Genomic DNA, 15,412 nt, shown 5'->3' with positions numbered 1-15,412 from the left:
AATTCTATTGTATTATGGTATCAAAGCTTTAACGCTATCCTCTCATTCTTTTTCTTTATTTTTCTGTTTTTGATCATGTCAGCCAATGGCTCAAACACCAACATCTGAAACACAAATGACTCAATTAATACTCTCATCACTATCGATATTGCTCCTCAAACTCCATTGAAGTTAACTTCCACCAATTATCTCTCTTGGGAGCTTTTGTCATCATTAAGTTGTGCCCCTCATCTATCATTACAACAAATGACAATACTTTTGCAAATCGTGCCCATATTTTCTGGTTTTGACGAGATCATCTTATTCTCAATGCCATAATAGGCTCCATCACTTCTACGACAATTCTATTTGTTGCAAGTGCTAAAACCTCAAAAGATGCTAATACGTATGCCAAGCCCTCTTAAGGTTGTATTAGACAAGTAAAACAACATCTTAGAAAGATGATAGAAGAATTCAAGTCTATAATCGAGTTTCTACAAAATGTTAAAGCAATAGCTGATGAACTGACTCTTCTTGGTGCAACATTTGATGATGATGACCTCATTGACAAAATTTTAAAAGCTCTTGGAGATGACTGTAACGAACTTTTCCGGTGCTATTCAAGCAAGGAATACTCCAATCACCTTTGAAGAGCTGCATGATAAGTTGTTGAATTATAAAGCATTGTTGAACATTGTCAAACTTCATTGATGTTTCTAATCTTGCCAATGTCTCCACTCAGTCGAACTAGTTTTGGCAATCCAACAATAGTTCAAGTAATAACAACTTACAACCATTACCGCGATTCAGCAGCAACTCATAACAATGATATTGGACGAGGTAATTGTTAGTCTAAACCATATCTTGGATGCTATCAATTATGTAGAATCCAAGGTCACACAACAAAGAAGTGCACATCTTTCAAACTTCAACCAGTTCAAACAAACAATATAAATTAAAATCCACCGTGGAAACTAAAGGCTTAATATGCAGCCAATACTTCCACCAACTCATCATGGTTCTTGGATAGCGGAGCTTCCTATCATGTTACATATGATTTAGAGAGTCTCTCTCTTCAGGCACCATGTATGGATAGTGATGACATGATGATTTACGATAGCAATAAATTATCAATTACACATTCTGGTTCAACATTGTTGAAAACTCCACATAAAACTTTCCTTTTAAATGGCGTTCTTTGTGTTCCAAATATGAAAATAAATATAATTATCAATTCTGTAATTAAAATAATGCATCAATTGATTCTTAGCAAATTCTTTTTTTATGAAGGAACTTAGCATAAAGACAATTATGGTGAAAGGCCAAGCTAAAAATGGTGTATATGAGTGGCCACAAACTAAACCAATTCTTTCTTTTTCCACATTCCAGACCTCTTCATCCAAATGGCATAAAAGACTTGGTCATTGTTAAATTCCATTCTTAAGCATATCGTGTCAAAAATAAATTAGATATATCATCATTTGTGCATGGTATTTCATGTAATGCATGAGTCACAAATTATCTTTTTCAAAATCTATAGTCACTTCTTCTCATTATTTACAAATCATTTTACTTTGATATTTAGAGCTCTCCAATTATTTCCATTGATCGCTTTAAATACTACGTCATATTTGTGTATCACTTTCACAAAATATATTTAATTTTATCTTCTTAAAAATAAATATGATGTTTTCTTCAAATTTAAAGTTTATATTTTAATTTACAAGTAAACATTAAAAAAAAAGTACAATAAAAACTAAAGATGAAAATTGTTAGCTCTCGACTAGTGATTGGTTGACACTAATAGCCAATAATCAATAAAAGTGAGAATTGATCTATAAAAAGTTATATCAGTTTAGATTTTTTCATAAAATGAATAATATTACAAAGCAGACCTTCATTTATTTATAGTTTTGCCTACTTGATGTAGCATATGCTAAACTATTTTTTAATATTTTTATTTTTACCATTTGATGTATTACATAGAAATTTTATTAAACTACCTTTTAATATTTTAAAATTAAGATGCAATTTTATAAAAATAATATATATAACATCATATAGGTAAAAATTAGAAATAAAATAATCGTAGAATGATTATCATTTTTCTTAAAAAATATCAATTATTAGTTTTTAATAGCTTAGTTTTTCATTAAAAGAATTGTTTTCATCAACCAACCGAAAAAAATGAAAATGATTTTCTTCCGTTATATATTTGAGAAACAAACAAACTTAGATAAGACGTGGGCTCTAATTTTTCTCCTCCTCTTCATTCCTATATTTTGTCTAATATTTTATTTTTAAATTTTAGGCATGGTTAACGACGCCTCGCCTTGTCTCTTCGATTGCCTTTCTCTTCTTAAAGCAGCAGATATCATCAAGGAAGTTGAAGCCAGCAGTCTCCCCAAGACCCTCAGAATTTCCTTCTAATCATCACAAACGAATCTCGCCAGCCTATGTTCTTTCTATCTGCTTTCTCACGAATCCAAATTCATTTTTAAGTCATGAAAAAAAATGTAGAATTGCTTACAAGCTGAGCCCAGAAAATGCGTCTATGTTTCTTCATATAGGATGCTTCCATTTTGTAGCCTGTAGCCGATAGTCATTGACATGGCAATTAAGGCTGATTGATGGCTAATTTACCAGAATCAGACTGCGATATTTCAGTGGATGGTTAATAGTGTCAAAGCAACCACAGCTTCCTATATGAACAATATACATCCAAGATTGATATGTAGATTTTCAGATAACTGGGCCGTAGGAGAGGCATAAAAAGAAGTGAATCTGGGTCAGAGCCCCATTTGGAGAAGCTCAATATTCTGTGGGGAAAAACTACTCGCAGCTAGACAGCCCAAGCCCACATGAAAGCAAACCCGAATGAATTAATGAAGCAAATATGGATACCAGAAAGGGGGATCAAAATCACAAACAATAATAATACACACTAGAGGCTACAGCATTATTTAGTTGTCGGCGGTGAGAGACAAACAATAAGAGATTAAAAAAATTAAAAAAAAAAAAAAAAGGGCCAAAAAGAAGGTTCCCTCAGTAGACATGTTGTTGTAATAGATTCCCCCCAGCAGCGCATTTGCAGCCATTTTTAACTGCTCAAGGGTCTTGTCTTCTTTTACTCCTGTGACTTCCAAGTCCACTGCTTGACTGTGCCCTCTTCAGTCTACTCTCACTCTCATACATAAATGACAAAAAAGTCAATCAAATCTACTTTGGCCAGGTGTTTTGTCTCGAAATAATAAAATTTCATTTTTTTTTTCTTTTTAATCCCTCACCCACAACCATACCCCTAGATTAATGGGTTAACCCTCCATGCACTTATAAATTATACAATAAAAATAGCTTATTGTTTTTCTTAAATAAAGAAAAAAGAAAAATTACAAATTTTTATTTGAAAATGACTTAGCTACCCTCTCCTATCTATGAATTTAATTCCATCCTGAAACGAATGATATATATTAGAATTATTTTATATTTAAATAAAAAATATATTTTATGTAAAAAAATATATAAATATCTTATGATTAAATACTTTTGTATTTAGAGTACTGTAATATTTGTTATGATAAAAATATATTGTAATTTAATTTTTAATACTTTTACTATTTTATAAATTAATATATTTTAAATTTTTATAATCTAATGCTAGTGTAATATTTATTTTTAATAATAAAATTATTCTACAAATAATTTACTATCAAATCAACTCTCATGAAATAATAAAGATTTAAAAATATTAAATCATAAGATAATATGTTATTTAAAAATATAGATTATATAATAATTTTTATAAAAAAATAAATTTAATTTTTTAAAAATAAAAACATCAAATTGTATAACATTTTTTTGTATTTTTCCTTGTATAAAACCCTGAAGAAAAAAAATCTTAATTACTTGAGTGGCGGTTGAATCATGCGGTTAGCTCTGGAGAAAAAAAAAAAAAAAAAAACTCAAGTAGCATAGTCTTGGACATGTTGGAATAATTAATTAAGATTGTGCATAAAGTTAGTAGAAACAGTACAAATCCAATAATATTAATATGAGTGATGAAGTAGCCACGTGAGATTGTACTGCTACCTCTCATCAGAATGCACTTGGAAGGACGCTGTAGTGTATGTTTCCTGCAGTACCGGTGCGCACACACACACACATATAATATATATTATATATATATAAATATAGGCTAGTAAAATAAGCATGTGACCCACGAGAGCACAAAGAGAAAACAAATGCCAAATTGTTTTTTCCATTATTTCTTTTTGTCAACTTAAACTTTGATCAGATCCTACGATCCAGTTAAGATTAAATTTCAAAGATTTATCCCATTATTATTTGATAGTATTGGCGGCAGCAACAGAAATAATATTATTATTAGTAGAGACTGAGCATATTATTCAACAGCCAACAATAATTATCATTTTTTTTTTCTTTAAATACAAAAGTTTCCTTGCATCAAGATTCATATAGATTCTTACAAGCAAACAACAACTTGGTTCGCAAGACCATGGCCAAATCATATCATTTTTTTTTTCTTTTATTTATTAGTAATAACTGATGCAATATTTTATTTTTCAATATCTTGTCCATCTGTTAGTTTTGTATATTGCACTTGAGCTAAAATCTTCATCAATTAGCTATTTATTATCTTTAGATTGTGATGATAATTGATGCCTTAAGACAGCTGCAATATGCGTCTTAAAAATTTGAAAATGGGAAACCAACAGAATCGTTAAAAACATGGGACAAGAGGGAGTACTTACAACAAGATACTAAGCAATCTGCAAGGAGATCAGCAAATTCATATATCCAATCACTGGTTTTGCTGATTTTATGCTAAGTATTAGGCATCATATATTATATTTTCTTTTTTCTTTCTTTATAAAATAAAATTTAATATATACATGAATAATTAATAAAAAATAATATTTATTTAAAAATAATTTATATTTTAATATTAAATAATTAACACATATTTTTATCATTTAATACTAATAAATATACATAATATTCATGTACATGTCATGAATTAATGTATAAATTTTTTATAAATGGTGTATACATGTACATATCATGCAAGATAGTATTGCACGTGAGACACATAGAACTAATATTGGTCTGCGGCTGGCACCGAAGTCGATCGCATGTGTGCCAAGTGTCTGTGTCTGCCCTCTATGAACATTGTAACGTAAGACCCAAAACATGGTATTCAACGCCTTCACCATCTTCTTCCTAAAAGGTTTCCTCCTTCGCTTCTGCAATTTCAAGAATCAAAGATCCCATGAACAGAATAACATGTTTGTTTATATTTACGAGAACTCAGCACATCTCTTCTTACTTTTTGTACGGGTTCAACACCTTAATCAACAAGACACTGATTAATTAATAATTCCCTTCTTTTAATAAAAGTATCTGTTGAATTTCCAGCTAATATAATCTCATAACCAGCTTCTGTTTCCCTTCTTCTTCTTTTTCTTTTTAATTCATAAAATGAAATTACTATTTCTTTTTCATTTCTACTTTAGTGGTGTGCAGTGACGTGACAACATAATTTCCCAGCAATTTACTAAGTTTATTAAATATTTTCAATCCAAAGTAGACATCGATTGTCCGGACTCCAATGAATCCTATGTATTTTGTAAATTCGGATAAATTAATAGCGACCATTCAGAACGGAGACGATGAGATTTTGATAAGACTAACTCGATATCCTACTGTTAAAAACTCATAATAAAATTTAAATATAAAATTATAAAAATCGAGACATGAGATATTTTCACATAAAAGAGAAATTAATCCTGCCACCTTTTTTACTGCTAATGTGTTAACCAGTACTATCTTTCAGTAGCCTGTACTAAATTTGAGTAGTAGAGCAATGATCTAGAATCCAATTGGGACTTCTTCTCTATCCCAATATATTATTTCATTACAGTCTGTACATATATGTATATAGATTTACCTCTGCGTATTGCCTATTGGGAAGCGTGCACTTTGTTTGGCTTTCTTCATGTTTTGGCCATACAATAGGCAAAGATTCTCAGACCATATTTCTGCAGGCATATGTTATGGAGGGAGTAAGGGATCCTATATACGCATTTTCTTAAGAAAACTGCAGATACTGTCACCTTAAAAGCCCAAAAGCAGAATTTGGTGGCCAGTGAATATAAAAGAAAGTTGATAGAGCAACAGTAGAAAGCAAAATCCCAAAAGAAAAAAACGAAAAAAGAAAAAAGAAAAAAGAAAAGAAGCTAAAAGAAGAAAACAAAAATATGGTTTTTAGTGGTTCTTTGTTTTTCTTATTGTTTTTGTTATATACTTTTATGTAATCTCGTGACACTACCAGTTCATGATATGCTGCAAATGTCTCATATATAGTTTTATAAGAAAATGCAATCCTGTTCCCTCCTCGTGTTTGTGCTTTAACAAAACAAACAAAACCCTAACTATATATATATTTAATGATCTTCTTCCTCATAACAGTTTCACAGCATGCAATCGAGAAGAAGAGATCATTCCCCTCCCCAACATATAAAAGGCAAGCTGCCCATGGATCCTCACCTCTTTCTTTTCCTGGAAATTGCTGAATTTTTACTGCAGTTCTAGTGGTAAGAAAATAAAATAAAAAGAAAAGATGGAGACAAGATCTTATCACGATCTTAAAAAAATAATTCCAAATGAGTTGGTGGTAAAAGAAGATATAAATTATATGGAAGAGAGAGACTCACACGTGTGCATGGATCTGGGGACATGGCGGAATGGGTGGTGTGAATTGGAACTGATTTCCTGTTATAATATAGCTACTGCATTCTCAATAACTCAAATCTTGTGTCCAGATTTTTGTTTTGTTTGCTTATTTAAGAACTTCAGAAGCATTTACAAGTCTCTCTCCCTCTCTTTCATTTTATACGGTTCTTACTTTTAATCCAAACTTAATGGTCTTTTTTCTTTTCTTTTTTATATTTATTATTATTCATTTTGGTTTAATTAATTCAAGAGTATTTTCTAGATTTTTTATTCTTTAACGACTTCTTAAATCTTATTACGTAAATATTTTCTATTTTTAATTTTTTTTAATGATATCTTTTATAAAATTTAAATACTTTTCCTTTTCATATGTATATGTGAATTAATAGATTTGAGATGTCAATATTAATAATTAAACTTATTTAGAAATTAACAAAGAATTTGTGGAATTGAATGGAACGCATTAATTGCCTGAGTTTTAAATTAACGTGTCAATCCTACTGAAAATAGATATAAATTTTTGATCGTATTTAATACAAGAGAGAAATGCCAGGAAAATTTAATAAAGAGAAAATTGAAAAATCACTATAAATTTCCCTTAGTTAGATATATAGATAAATAATTGAATCAATTTTTAAATTTAATAAATTAATATCCAAAATTTTAGTTTATTTTAATAAATATACTATAACTTTTTTTTATATAATTTATTAATTGATATCTCTATTTTTATTTTTCTATTATTATCGAAGAATGAAAAAAAATAAACGAGACATTAAAAATATCAATATTTATAGGAAAAAATATAAATAATTTATTTAATTTGAATAAAAAATTTATTTTTTATATTTACATATTTATTAAAATGCATTCTGTTAAAATATGAAGCTCTTTAGAATAAAAACGACCATTGAAGCTCCAAGTTATAAAATTCAATCGCACAAGTAGCTCATTTTAATTATTTAATAAATTGAAGATGAATGAATTTCATCATTTATAATCTAAATCATTATTAGAAGATTCCGTAAGTTACTCATTTAATTAGCCATATATTTCATAATTTATTATGGGGAACGACATGTGGTCCATTCTAAATATGAAAAATAAATATTTTAATTAAGAATATGGCTGGTAACTAAAGCAAAAGAAACGAGTTTTTGAAGTTGATTAAGGATATAAATGGAGCCGCAGTTAATTAATATTTTCTTGTAGTCATATGAGTCTAAATTAATACTTGCAAGTGTACGAATCGAATAATAGTTCAGGCAAACTCACTACGAGGTCGATCTTACACGGAATTATAGAGTATATGTTATAAAAACCGACTATCACACAAAATACTAAAAATAAATATAAACACTCTAAGCCAATATTTTGAAAATGATATTAAAGTTTATAGAAAAATTAAATAACCATAAAATAAATATGCAACTATAATTATTAATATGAACTATATAATAAAATAGTATTTAGTTTAGCTTACACTTAGTAATTCTTTTATTTCCTTTAAGTCCAAATCTAACAAATGAGTTGTGATGTGTCTTTTTCTCTTTTTCTCTAAATCACTCAAGCTAACGATATAACCTAGGTTTCTTATACTAACATAGACTAAAGTAAATATGATATTTTTAATATTTTTAATTTAAATATTTTCATAACTAATATTACTACTAAATTGATATGATGGTCAACCAATAATAATAGTTAAAACTAATGAACATATGAAGGTAAAGAAATCATTCATTAAACTCAAAATATAAAAAGTTCATACATAATACCAAACTAAACACTTATGGAACTTAACCTAACATACTTAATCCAACAATCATTGTAATTAAATAGAAAGACTTAAGATATATAAAACAAAAAATTAAAATTTCTTCAAAGTTCAAAAGCCCTTTAAGGAATGAAGAAGATCGATCCTCTCTTTTCACGTCTTCAAAAATCTTCTTTGATTATTGGAAGAATGATGTCATTCAAACTAGCTAGATGTAGAGATGATGAACTATAGAAATTTTGTGTAGAGAATAGTAGAAACCTTTTCCAGAGAATTGTAGTAGCTGAAGAAATTCCCCTATTTTAATTAATCTCTACTCCTTATAGAGATTTACTTGTTAGAGTTTTTTTTCTAAGCACATAACTACTATAGTTATCACTTATTGTCATAAATAAAGTAAACAACTTAAAAGATAATCATTCACTAATTACATCATAATTACTTAAATCTCCCTTCTTGGGCCTTAATAAATTTGGTTAGGCCCAAGCTATTGATAGCCAATGTGTCTGATTCCCGAGCCTTTTACAGCTGCAGTCCAATGCGTTTCTAGCTCAAATTTTCCTTTTTGGCGATTATTTCCTGAATTTAGATAAAAAAAATAAAGTGAAATAAAAACATACTTTCACCATATTATATATAGAAATAAATCATTAAAACTCTAAAATACCCTTAAATATCTATATATAATTTAGATCAATCATAGTCCATATTATTCTCTTTATTCCATACTAATTTAGATTTTTTTATAATTATTTATCACTTTTAAGTATCTAATGTAACATTAATTTTTTATTTTTTGATTTATCCTTGTATTGAAATAGATGTAATAAATTTTATAATATATGTAGAAAAGTAATTTAATCTAATTTAACCAGTTTTCTTTTATAATTAAATCTATTAAGTATTTTCTTAATACAAGTGAACTACTAAAGGTAATATGGAATGGAAGAAGTAATTAATAATCGAGTAAAAGGCAAAGAGGATGGTCATAGAAAGACTAGACAAATCCTAATGGGTTACAAACAATAAACAATCCTATTAAGAGATGTTTCATACTTGAAAGGGTATGTTTTATCCTATTTGGATTAAACAATATTTCACTGTTCTAAGTATTACAAGGAGAGTAAACCATCCTCATAAAAAGGCATGAACACAAGACATTTATGTAGAAATTTAAAGAGATTAAATGGATTCACAGGCTTAGTTCGGCCGTAGGTACGGGAAAGATATTTGAATAGTTCTGATTCATTAAAAAGTAAGAAGAGTGATTGCAGTTAATGGCTTCGCCTCCTCTTCCAAAATGTAGACAAGAGTTATTAATAACGAATTCAACATTAAATCGGTCCCATCTATTTCTAATCAAGCTTCAATCGCAATAAATGGCTCTTACCCATTTATATCATATAAATATTCTGAAACCTGAAGTTCATTGGCTGTAGATACAAAAACAATTAATGGAGACCTAATTACAGGAAAAAGAAAATGACTAAATTCATATATATATATATATATATATATAAAAGAGTAAACACTGCCTTATTACAACTACCATGACTGTCCCTCATTTCATTAAAGAGTTATTGCTCTAGATTTTGGGGTTAATAGGGGCATAAATGTGGTGCACAACAAAGCATAAAGGATTTGTTTCAAAAAGAAAAAGGAAAACGGGAGAGAGGTTAAAAATCTTAACAATTAACTACGAAGGAGGTGTCCTTTTAGTTCAGATATTCAGGGCCATATCAGTGAAAATTTGCTAAATATGTGCTTGGAAGCTTCGTGGCAGTGGAGCCCTCCATTAGCTTACATAAAGGACAACCTTTCGTACTCCAGGGTAAATACTTCCCAACTCTTCATTTCATCCAGAATATATTTATTAGGATGCCAATTCCTGAGTGACTTTCACCTGCTGTATACCCAAAACTCAATAAATTCCATTCCCAACTTAATTGATCATTTCCTCTTTTCTTTCTTGTGAGCATTATTTTTAACTGTAACATGAATAATCCATTTCTAACTCGGGCTAAAAGAAATAAGTAAATCTAATATGCTTGACAATTTTATTTTATTTTCTTGTAAGAAAGAAGAAAGAAACTGAAGTATTGAACTGTCGGCGGAATCCAACCACTAATATCAAACAGAGAATGCTCCAAGAGAAATTTCAAGAAAAGCAGAAGAGAACAATGGTTAAAAATATGTACATAATACAATCAGTAGTAGCAGTACTGAAATTTCAGTTTGGGTCAGTGAATAATAGTTGAATAGGGTCATATCATTTTGAAGGCAATATTCTTATAGGCTATACAGATTATTTGAACTCCCTCTCTCTCTCTCTCTCTCTCTCTCTCTAGACACATTATTCTGGCAATAAGTGTCGATAAAAGAGAACAAAAATCATGGAAGGGTATACAGCTAGCAAGGTGGTCAGGTCATGAATTTGTCGTATTGAATTAATGGAAGAGTACATATATTATGAGTTTATCTATCCGTTCATATGCATATATCTATTTGACAAGCCGAGTGATATGCATTGCATCCTCTTCATCAACGAAACAATCCAAAGCAACAGCTGCTGTACACCAGACCTCATCTTGTTTGGAGTCATGATATGATGAAAACAAAGGGCAGTCCGACTCCGAGCTTCCTGCTTTCCCTTTTGTCCTTTATTCTTCTTAACAGTATTTACATGCAAGTCAAGTTATTACAGTGAACGTAAACCCACCCTAACTTACCTGGACCCATCTATGACTCCCATCACCTTCAATTACTTCTTTTTCTTTTTTTGGTGGATACCTTCAATTACTTCGAACCTATACAAAATTATTGCAAAAATTACTTCGGATACTGCGGAATAAATTTTCATTTCATTGTGGGTCGGATAGGAAATTAATTAAGGCAAATTCATAGCAGCCCTAATTGTTAATTCATTTACTAATAATCACAACTCCAAATGAAAAAATTCACTGCACCCTTATCCGGATTTTAATTAAAATATTTTTACTTAAACCCGGTATATACACCACAGTAAACAAGAGATTGATATATATATATATATATATATATATATATATATATATATATATATATAAGTGTTTTATACTTTAGTATTAAATAATTGATACATACTCTAATATATATATATGTCAATTATCCATGATCTTGTGGTATAAATAGAAATAGACAGTAGAACTAGATAATAATTTTTTTGTATTGATATCATTTTAAATTTATTAACGTCCTAATTTACTAGGATCCATGGTGATATTGTTTTGGCAGTAGATACCATTGTTTTAAGTTTCACCCTAAACACTTAAACATGTTTTGTATGTTTTATCTCTGTTTATATGTAATTATTTTTGAATCCTGATGAGAAAAGGAAGTGAATAAGGGCCCTTAGTTCTCTCAAAGTGCATATAAATCAATATTAGGGGTTTGCTAGCACGAAGTATTGTTCCCTGACGGCCATAATATAATATCTAGAAAGGAAGTACACGTAGAAGAGAAAGAGACATATGATTTTGCTAATAGAAAAAAGGTTAAAGAACCCTCAATGCTTGGTTTGGTGGTAATGGTACAAGGATTCTAATTAGAGAACAATTGGGTCTTAATTAATATAATTGGACGGTTCTTCACTGCCCCACCAAGATTTAATTATCACTTGAACCTTACACCACTTCCCCCAATGTTCTCTCATGCTAACTTAACTTGGGTCTTAATCAAGAAATGGCTTCTACTTGCATTACTTGCTCATCATCACCATCATCAAATGGCTACCTACCTTTTTTTGCCTACCGAACCACCATAGCTCACACTCACTACCCTTTACTTGGATTGTAATTTGTATACATAGGCTATAATTAACTTAAAACTGAATGACCCTTTTCGATAATAAGACATCCTGCTCTTAAAGGTTTGAGATGTCATCAAATAGAAGGTTTTGGATTTAGTGTTTGTTATGTTTAAAAGCAATCAAAAAGGTTAATTCCAATTAAAAATCACAATATATAGTTAAACTCTCCTAAAATTATTGTATGATTAGGATCAATGGTAAAGATAGATTAATCTTGTGTTTAAATGTTGATGGGATGAAATTAGTTGTAATGAACTAAGTTGAAGCCATGGAATCTTCTGCTTTAGTAAAAGTAGAAAGAAAACTCTTGTGAAAATAAGTAGTGACAAGAAAGCAATATGTGAAGGAAGGGAAAGCCTACTAAAAGATAGAAGAGATCCTACCATAATTAATTAATTAAGCTCTTTTCGATCTATATAAATCTCATTAAATGCATATTAAATGTGTTAAAGATAGTAAAGTTGTAAACATATAATTATGCTTTTACTATAGTATTGCCTCCCACTTGCCGGTTCCTTTTGCTGTTTTACATTTACTTGAAAGTGAATATTTCAGCAGCAACCCATCTCTACAAGCCGATATGAAGCTGCCAAGCTTAGATTTAGAAATGTTCTATAAGACATATTTTTGGTGAAGATCAAAATTATGATACTTTTTTATTTATTTATTTTTCTTTACTACCATACAATATATATATATAAAAGCTGTGCATTCATAGGAAACATGAAATTAAACTAATTGTGATGAATTTTCCATATATCATCGTACTGTCTCCTATGTACCATGTAACCTAAAATTAAAGAAACTACAATCGGATCTAATTAATATTAACCTTTTTTTTTTCTTTTTCTTTTTGGGTTTATTTATAGGATTCTCCTGCTCTACATCAAGAACAATTTCGTGAAAAATATATAATATAACAGTTATGGGCATCAGACTGTGTCTTGTGAGGTACATCTGCTTATGTCTAGCATTTTTCCAGCATAAACAAAAACCCATTGCAATTAGATTGTCCCTTGTCGATATATTAAAATATAGATCCTTTTCTAAATAAGAAGTAAAAAGGGAGAGTCAAGTATTATTACTTAAATTGCTTAGTTATTAGCAAAATAATATTTTATTTTTTTTAATAGAAAGTTAATGAAAGAAAACCATGACTTCAGATGGTAATAATATATGAAATTAATCATATCATGTTTTCGTTTTTAAATAAATCAATATAAAGTATTTATATATTCGTGAATGTGTATTTATATAAGGATGGTGCATTGGCCCTTTCTCCCCTGCAACTCTTTGTATTTTTTCATTTTTTAAGCTAACTTTGCTTCCATAAAAATCCATTTCTGAAATTGGAATGGTGCGGTCCCCTTTGACACCTCAAAGCTCCCAATTAATTCCCTTTCTTCTGAGATCCAAATTATCCAAAATTCAAAATAATAAGCTGGTCTGTAAAAGAGCAAGAGATACTATTTTGTTAACTGAACCAAAGTCCACATCAACCAGGTTGGCTAAGCCAGTCTTGGACCGTTTCTTTAGGCATTGCAAAACAATTAGACTTTGTTTTAAGCTCCAAAAATCTTGTCTCTTTACCTAATTGTCATTATCAAAAGTAATTAAACTTATTATTGTGGTGGGAAGCAGAGTATATCCTAGCATACATGTTGATATATCTAATGCAGTGTAATATGTAATATTTTATCAAGAAAATCTCATAAAGGTAAAGAAAATTAATCAAGGGTTAGTGATAACTAAAGCAAGAAATTATTTGTAGGGACCATTTCAATGCAAGCAAATACAAATTAGTGGTTTTTGTCTCACATCCCAAAACATTAGTACAAAGATAAGTCCAATTTCACCCACTAATCTTTTATGCACACAGAGTTATAAAATATTATCAAACAAGACCTTTCTTTTTTCTTTTTCTTTTTTTCCCATTTTTGCATTATAAGTAGAACTTGCATATTTGTGGAGCTGTCTGCAAGCTTCCAAAGATATGAAAATATGTCAAAAGGAGAACTGCAAAGTTGATTGAAAATATTAATTGAACTTTTTAAAGAGAAAAAAATATGATCGAAATTTTAAATATTTGATCTCTTGCGTTATGATATAAATTTGATTAAGAGTTATCTCACTGAATTACTGTATAATATCATAATTCGAAAAATAATTAATATTTTTAATATTTCTTTTTTTTTTTCTTTTCCTAGTGTTGGGAGGTGAAAATGTGTATGCTTTATAATGCTCGGAATTGAAAATTTGCATTGATTACAGTATGGTCCATATCCACCACATAGTAACGGAATTTGATTCTTCTTCTTCTTTTTTCTTTGGTTTTTCCTGTAGTGTGCTACTACGCGCACCCACAGCTATAAAAATAATGAAAGAGATGAAATGGGTTACTCAAAATATAACAATTCTCCGGTTAGGTGGGGTTCCAAGGGAACAATATTCAATGGCTGCAACTCATACAATAATTTCGTATCAAATAAAAATGCATAGCCATGCTCCAGTTGGAATCCATAATTAATTACTGAAGGGGCCTGTGGACTGGGGTCCCTTCATAGTTTGTGGACCATTTTGCTATTGGATTTTTGAAATAGTGCTTCCCATGAATTTTGTGACTGTTGACTCCTACTTTGCCCAAACGTTGGGACTTTTTTCCCCCTCTGACAATTCACTAGCACTCACGGGAGAATGCGACATCATATTTCATCTGCTAATTAAGTTAATTGACGTTTTCTTTTTTCAAATTCTTAATGTTTATTTATTTTCTTACGAAAAGGTTTACGTAAAAAAGACACGTTGAGTTCTGCAGATTTCTCAAGAGCAAAAGTCAGGTGAAAGTCCTTTTCTTTTTGGTTTTCTTTTCCGGCGGGTCGATGACAGTGTATATTACATAGACCAATTTACTCTCATGATTAAAAAACTGACAACAGTTACAAAGGACATATTGCTAGAGGGCACATGAAAATCACTCCTGTTACCTATATTACTGTATAAGCGTAACAGAAAAAGGAGTTTCCCGTTTTTTTAACACCTGCTGACAGTTGAAGCAT

This window comes from Ricinus communis, chromosome 1, assembly GCF_019578655.1.
Source record: "Ricinus communis isolate WT05 ecotype wild-type chromosome 1, ASM1957865v1, whole genome shotgun sequence".
Lineage (NCBI taxonomy): Eukaryota > Viridiplantae > Streptophyta > Magnoliopsida > Malpighiales > Euphorbiaceae > Ricinus > Ricinus communis.
The sequence above is the reverse complement of the archived record's forward strand: the minus strand, read 5'-3'. Positions refer to the sequence as shown.